This window comes from Rhincodon typus, chromosome 10, assembly GCF_021869965.1.
Source record: "Rhincodon typus isolate 14 chromosome 10, sRhiTyp1.1, whole genome shotgun sequence".
NCBI classification, from domain to species: domain Eukaryota; kingdom Metazoa; phylum Chordata; class Chondrichthyes; order Orectolobiformes; family Rhincodontidae; genus Rhincodon; species Rhincodon typus.
Window position 1 is genome coordinate 55,166,805 of NC_063341.1, and position 7,342 is coordinate 55,174,146.

The following is a 7,342-nucleotide window of genomic DNA, read 5'->3' on the forward strand; positions in this document are numbered from 1 at the left end:
ATAATACAGTTAGATTTAGCATCATATGAAAAGGACTAAGTAGAACAGGTGCAAAACTTGGGCAAGGCAAATTTTACATAGCTGAGAGATGGTATAGCAAAAGTGGACTGGCCACAGCTACATGAAACAAAATCAGTGGCAAATCAGTTAGAAGCATTCAAAAGCAAGTTTTCACAGCACTGTACAGGCATATTATCACAAAAGAAAGGGTAGTGCTGCCAAATTTATAATCCCCAGGTTATACGAAAGCGCACAGAGTAACGTCAAGCAGAAAAATGGAGCTTATGACAATCTCAATAACGTCATACTTCAGGAAGCTTAAAGTAATATAGGAAGTCCAGAGGTGAAATGAAAAAGGAAATTAGGAAAACAAAGAGAGCACACGAAACAATAATTACTGGTAAAATCAAGGTAAATTCAAAAATGTTTTATCAGTACACTAAGAGCAAGAAGATGACTAAGGAAAGGTTAGAGGCTTTCAGAGATCTACATGGTAACTTATGCATGGATACAGAAGACATAAGTAAAGTTCTCTAATGAGTACACTTAATAAGGACTCTTAATAATTTGGGGCAGTATGGTGGCTCAGTGGTTAGCAGTACTGCTTTGCAGCACTAGGGACCTGGGTTCAATTCCAGCCTTAGGCATCTGTCTGTGTGGAGTTTGTATGTTCTCCCCATGTCTGCATGGGTTTCTGCCAGGTGCTCTGGTTTCCTCCCACAGTCCAGAGATGTGCAGGTTAGGTGGATTGGCCATACTGAATTGCCTGTAGTGTTCAGGGGTTTCTAGGTTAGGTGCATTAGCTATTGGCATATATAGGATTGGGGATGGGTCTCAGTGGGATGGCTTTCTGAAGGTCTGTATGGACTTGTTGGGCCAAATGGCCTGTTTCACACTGTGGGAATTCTATGCTATGAGTGATTTCCTTGAAAGATAAATCACCAGGACTGAATGAATTGAATCCTAGGGTGTGAGAGGAAATAAAGGGTTGTATGACAATTATTTTCAAATCTGCATGAGATACAGGCTAGGTACTAGAGGATTGGAGGTCTGCAAATGATTCACAAAGGTTGAGAATGATAGGCCAAGTACTTATAGGCCTGTAAATCTGATTTTGGTGGTGGACAAACTACTAGAATTTAAATTAGTAAGTAGGCTTAACTGGTACTTGGAGAGGCACAGATTAATCAGAGGCAGTCAGCATAGTTTTGTTAAGGGAAGATTTTGTCTAATGAACTTAAATGAATTTTTTGAGGAAGTAATCAGGAGAATTGATAGATAGTGCAGTGAATGTTGCCTACATGGATCTTAGGGAGGAATTCAACAAGGCCCTACATAGCAGACTAGCTAGAAAAATTAAAGGCCATGGAACATGGGTAAATGTGATGAGTTGGATCCAAAATTTGCTTAGTGACAGGAAACAAAGCCGCAACGTCAGCCTTTCTGCTCCTATGATGCTGCTTGGCCTGCTGTGTTCATCCAATCCTGCACCTTGTTGTCTCGTAATGCTTAAATGTTTTGGCAAATGCAGAGCAGCTTCTGCCGTGTTTCGCAGGGCTCAGTTTTGGGTTCCTTGCTGTTTGCAATGATCATTAAGACTTAGACTTAAATGTGAAAGGCATGATTCAGAAATGCGCAGACAGCACAAAAATTGGTCTATTGTTGATAGTGCAGACAATGTCAATTGAGGATGATATCAATGGTTTGGTTGAGTGGGAGAAAAAGTGGCAACTGTAATTCAACTTGGAGAAGTCTTAGGTTATGCTCTTGGGGAGGGCAAACATAACAAGGGAATATATAATAAATTGGAGGATGCCATTAGGGGTAGAGAAAGTGAGAAACCATGGCATGCATGCCTACAGGACACTGAATGTGGCTGGACAGCTAGATAAGATGGAAAAAGTGACATATGGGGTGCTTTTCTTCATTGGACAAGATAGTGAATACAAAACCAGGAATGTCACCCTGCTATCAGAAGGATATTATTAAATTGGAGGGGGTGTAGAAAATATTTACAAGGATGTTACCAAAATTGGAGGGTTTGAGTTATAAGCAGAGGCTGGGAGTTTTTTCATTGGAGCATAGGAGATTGAGGAGTGACCCTATAAAGGGTTATAAAAACATGAAGGGCATAGATAAGATGAAGAGCAACGGTCTTTTCCCTAGGGTTGGTAAGTTCAAAACATACAGCATAATTGTAAGGTGACAGGAGATAGGTTTAAAAGGGATCTTAGAAGCAACTTTTTCACACAAAGGATGGGTTGTATGTGGAATGAACTGCCAGAGGAAGTGGTAGATGCAGGTACAGTTACAACATCTAAAAGACATTTGGATAGGTACATGAATTGGAAAGGTTTTGAAGGATGTGGGTCAAATGCAGACAAATGAGACTAATTTAGTTTCAGAAATTGGTCAGCATGGACAAGTTGAACCAAAGGGTCTGTTTCCGTGCTGTATGACTCTATAATGCTATAATGATTAAATAAACTGGTTAGGCTGCAGCTAGAGTTTTGTGTACAATCTGATCAGCACATTACTAGAGGGTCATAATAGCACTAGAGAGTGTACAAATGAGACATACAAGGGTGTTACCTTTGAAATCTAAAGATATGAAGAAATATTGGATAGGCTGGGATTGTTTCCCTTAGAACTGTGGAAATTGGGGTGTGATTTAATCGAGGTATAAAAGTCATTGAGTGCCTTGGATAGAGTGGACAGGAAGGCCTACTTGCCCTAGCCTAGAGGCTAATTACTAGTGGAACAGGTTTAAGATGGGTGGTAGAAGAATTAGAGGTAAATTTTATTCACCGAAAAGTGGTCGGTTTCTAGAATTTATTTGTCATGGAGTCATAAAGCTGTACAGCATGGAAACAGATCCTTCAGTCCAATTCATCCATGCCGACCAGATATCCTAAATTAACCTGGTCCCATTTGCCAGCAATTGGCCCATATCCCTCTAAATCATTCTTATTCATATACCCATCCAGATGCCTTTTAAATGTTGTAATTGTATCAGTGTCCACCACTTCCTTTGGCAGCTCGTTCAATACATGTACCACCCACTGCATGAAAAAGTTGCCCCTTAGGCCCTTTTAAATCTTTCCCCTCTCACCTTAAACCTATGCTGTCTAGTTTTGGACTCGCCCACCCCGGGGAAAAGACCTTGTCTATTCACCCAATCCATGCCCCTCATGATCTTATAAACCTTTAAAAGGCCACCCCTCAGCCTCTGATGCTACAGTTTGAAGCTTGAGATGGAAACCCTCAACTCATTTAAAAGGAATCTGGAGCTGCACCTGAAATGCTACAACCTGCCAAGCTATGGACAAGATGTGGGATTGGAGTGGGCAGCTGATTTATTCAGCCTGGGGCAATCATGATGGGCTAAGTAGCCTCTTTCTGTACTGTAACTTTTCTATGGCTTTAGGATTCTACTGGAGTTCAGCTCTTTTGCATCAAGGCTGTAATGAATGACCCAGAACCCAAACTGGGTGGCAGTGCAGTACTAAGCAGTGCCACATGGTAGCATTGTCAACAATCCCTTCTATCACTCAGCAGTCAAGATATTGGGACTCACAATAGTAGTTTATCCTCGACAGTGAATAACCCTGAACACATTTTGTCTAGTGCCAAATGCAGCACAGAAAGCATTTACTGCAAATACCTTCCTCTAGTGATCACATGTTGCATCATGAAGTAAAGTACTAATCATACTTTCAACTACATAGCAAGTTGATAACTCTGGAAAAGCTCCCTTCCACCAATGGTATGGCCTCTATACACAAATTAGAAAACAATGCAAGAAGGAACTATGCATCATACTGAGGAGAAAACTATAACAGATTCTACTGGTGAGACAGAGGGCAGAACTAAATTTAAGTAATGGAAATGATTGTTAAAATGACATAAAAATGTAGATAACCTGTAACTGGAAAATAATAGTAGCCAATAATTGCAACATAAAAGTTTCCAGGACTTTAGCGAGTATAAGGTGATGCAAGATTAGTCCACAGACTTTGTCAGTACATTTTTCTTCTTGGGATAAATGAACTTATATGGGTATTGGTCACAATTTTCTGGATCTCCCATTCCTATTGCCCATCACTCAAAAGGACAACAGCAGCCAATCTAAAACATTACAATTTTGTGATGTTCTTGAGAGATTAGTGAGGAATTCATTTGGTTACCAGCCACTAACTCTAGAGTGGAACTTATGGGGACAGCAGATTTCAAGATTCTTCAACAATGAAGAAACTGCAGAACGGTCAACTTAAATTGGTTTCCCCCCACCAACTAACAAGCTCAATTAACAATATTCTGCACTGACAACTAAATGTATATCGAAAGCTCATAATTCAATGATGACATGAATGGCATAGAATGCAAGACTGGTGATTCCCTAAACCGTTAACATACATCATGATTCACCACAAATGACATTCTGTATACAAATGCTGGAAATTAAGATCAGAATATGATCAGATATTCTAAAAAGAAAGGAAGACTGGGAGACACCATAAGGTACAGATACCTCACTTTATATACATCCAGAATTATGTGGCTATTCAGATAAATACAGATCCCCCATTAAAAATCATCAAAATAAACATTTATAGTGCCTACAGTAAAACAAGTCAACAAAATTTCTCAACACTTGAGTTATTTTTACATTTGTGTATTTTTTTTACATTACAAGCAGATGCACAATTGGTCTTGTAGACCTTACCATGGCGGTTGACACGATCATAGATTATGCCTCTGAAGACATGGGCCTATGAAGGAACATTTGCAAATGAATTGCTGGAGTTCACCCCATGATTGCATTACTTATACATTACATACACACAATCAAAAATGCCCTTTTTTGGAAAATATTTTTAAGTGACCTTCACAAAGTGCAGTATATCTAATTAGCTGCAGAAGCTTTTTATAATGAAATGTTTTACAAGGCCACATAGCACAATACACTTAATGCAATTCACTCACTTTTATTTTTATTTTAAATAACTGCTTTGCACTTTCCCTTTTTGCAAGAGGCAAACTCCTTCAGTGGCATTACATACTACAGTTCATTTACTAAATTATCATTGGCAACTTAGTTATTTACAAAAATCAAATAAATCACAATTACTGTCTTGAAAGTACCCAGAGTCATTGGCATTTTGATTTTCAGTGTTGGTGTAGATGTAGGCTCGATGAACTAAATTAATGCTAATCTTGAATGTTATTCATTCATTTTGATGCAGAGTACCAGACTATCTTGAACATTGGCAAGAAAGAAAGATCAGAGCTTGAGTGGGAAAGTTCCTCTATTTTTAACATTAATGTCAAACCTTTTGGTAGGTTGAATTTGAACTCATGTCCCAGAGTCTCTATAATATATGCATTATTAAATCTCCCCAGAACAAGCAGGTTTCTGTTCCTGGAGTAGATATTGTTTAATTTGCCAATAATGCCATATTTGTCACAAGGTGTTTTGGGACATGATGGGAACAAGAACAAGTTTTCTCTTTCTATAACATGCAAGGTAGAAGCAAAAAGGCCTTCTGTTCCCTTCAGAACTAAAGAAATTTCTTTCTTTATTGATCGGATTTAAAGCCAAGTTAAATGCAAAGTATCCTCTCCATTGGCCAAACTTTTCATTCATCAATAGATGTTTTGATACTTATCTTCTTGATGGTTCAGATATTAGCACATCTAGGAGCTAGACTGAGCACCACACTCATGTGATTTCCAACAGATATTGCCATAGGTTGTTCATTCCATTTAACATTTTACAATGCATTGAAGATTTTGCAGGGCCGTGTGCATAGGCTGCTCAATTTCGAAAAGTAAGCATCCACAGCAAAATATATTTTTTACTAAATAAACAGTAAATATTCAATATAATTGGTAATGTTGACATTTTAAAACAGAATGCATACTTTGACCTTATGTGATGTGATGTTATTTTTCAGAAATATTGAACAGATTGGATAATAAATTATACTCCTTACCCTTACCTCATGCTCTAGCTCTATGAAGACATATATTGTCTGGAAGAGTCAAGAGGAAAATAATCAGTGTAGTTATTTCTTCCTCACTAATGGACTATAGTATAAAGAGATCAAATCCTTGTCAATCAGTGACCAGCTTTCAGGCTCCATGACTTCAGATTTCTGAGGTATGCAATTTATTTTTTCACAAAATCAACCAGGTTTAAATTATTTGGTTGGGCATTACTCTATGTATTCTCCATAAAACAGGCAGATTGTGATACGTTCAAAATAGTGTTACTTGATTGCACCACTATGACCTATCTCATTAATGACTCCCAGTTTTAATTTCCTTTTCTAATTAAAGATAGCTTGCAGTATGATCTAACTATCACTGTGTGGTGAACAGAAGCTTGTTGACATTGCATCTTTGAAAACATGTTATTCTGTATGTATTGGCCTTCCTTTCCAAATATTGAAAAGTATGATATTGTATATGGATAGGATCTCGTTCTTCTGCAAAGCATTGGAGAACATGCAAAATATCATGTTCTGAAAAATCTTTAAATTGCATTACTAGTGAACTCTGACTCAAAAGTAACAGATGGGAGTTAAATTTATATTTCTTTTAACAATGTAATTCAGTAGTCTTTTGCTAAGGACTCTGAGTTCTTTGAATAATCTAGTGTTGAACATTCTACAGAACTGTGGCAATTACTGAGAAACAAAGAAATGGAAAAGACTCTTCTCACCATCTGGGTAAGGCAACACTGACATAATACACAGCTCATCAACACAATGGACATGTATTTACATTTCAGAGACATCACTGGCTATTCCCCATTAATATTGTATCCTAGGGATCAAGCTCACACCTCACTAACATTTTGAAAAATGTAAATAAAAATGATTTCATCTGTACAGAAAGTATTTTACAAATAACTTGTCAATAACTGATTCACATTTCTGTTACTGCGGTTACATACAGATGTGGTATTGTCACACCCTTCCTCCACCACAGATTGCCTTATTCACCAACGCCTAGCAATGAGTAGGAAAAGGATGTGTTTGAAAGTTAAATGCTGTATTTTACTGATTTGTTTGGACTTCAGTTCAGTGTCAGGTTAGGAACAGTCACAGTCAGAAAAATTTTAACTGTACAACAAATAAACCCCTTGGCAGGAGAGATAAGTTTAATGCCTTTTGGATATATTGATGGTATTCTTATGAAGGTGATTATTTCTTCCCATTTCCTTTCTATCTGGTAGTCAATAAAACTGATGACTTGGGATTTTAAGATGTAATATGTTATTAGAATTACTTTCAAAGGGCTCAGCATCCCAGTGCTCAGACAGTGAGTGTTAGGG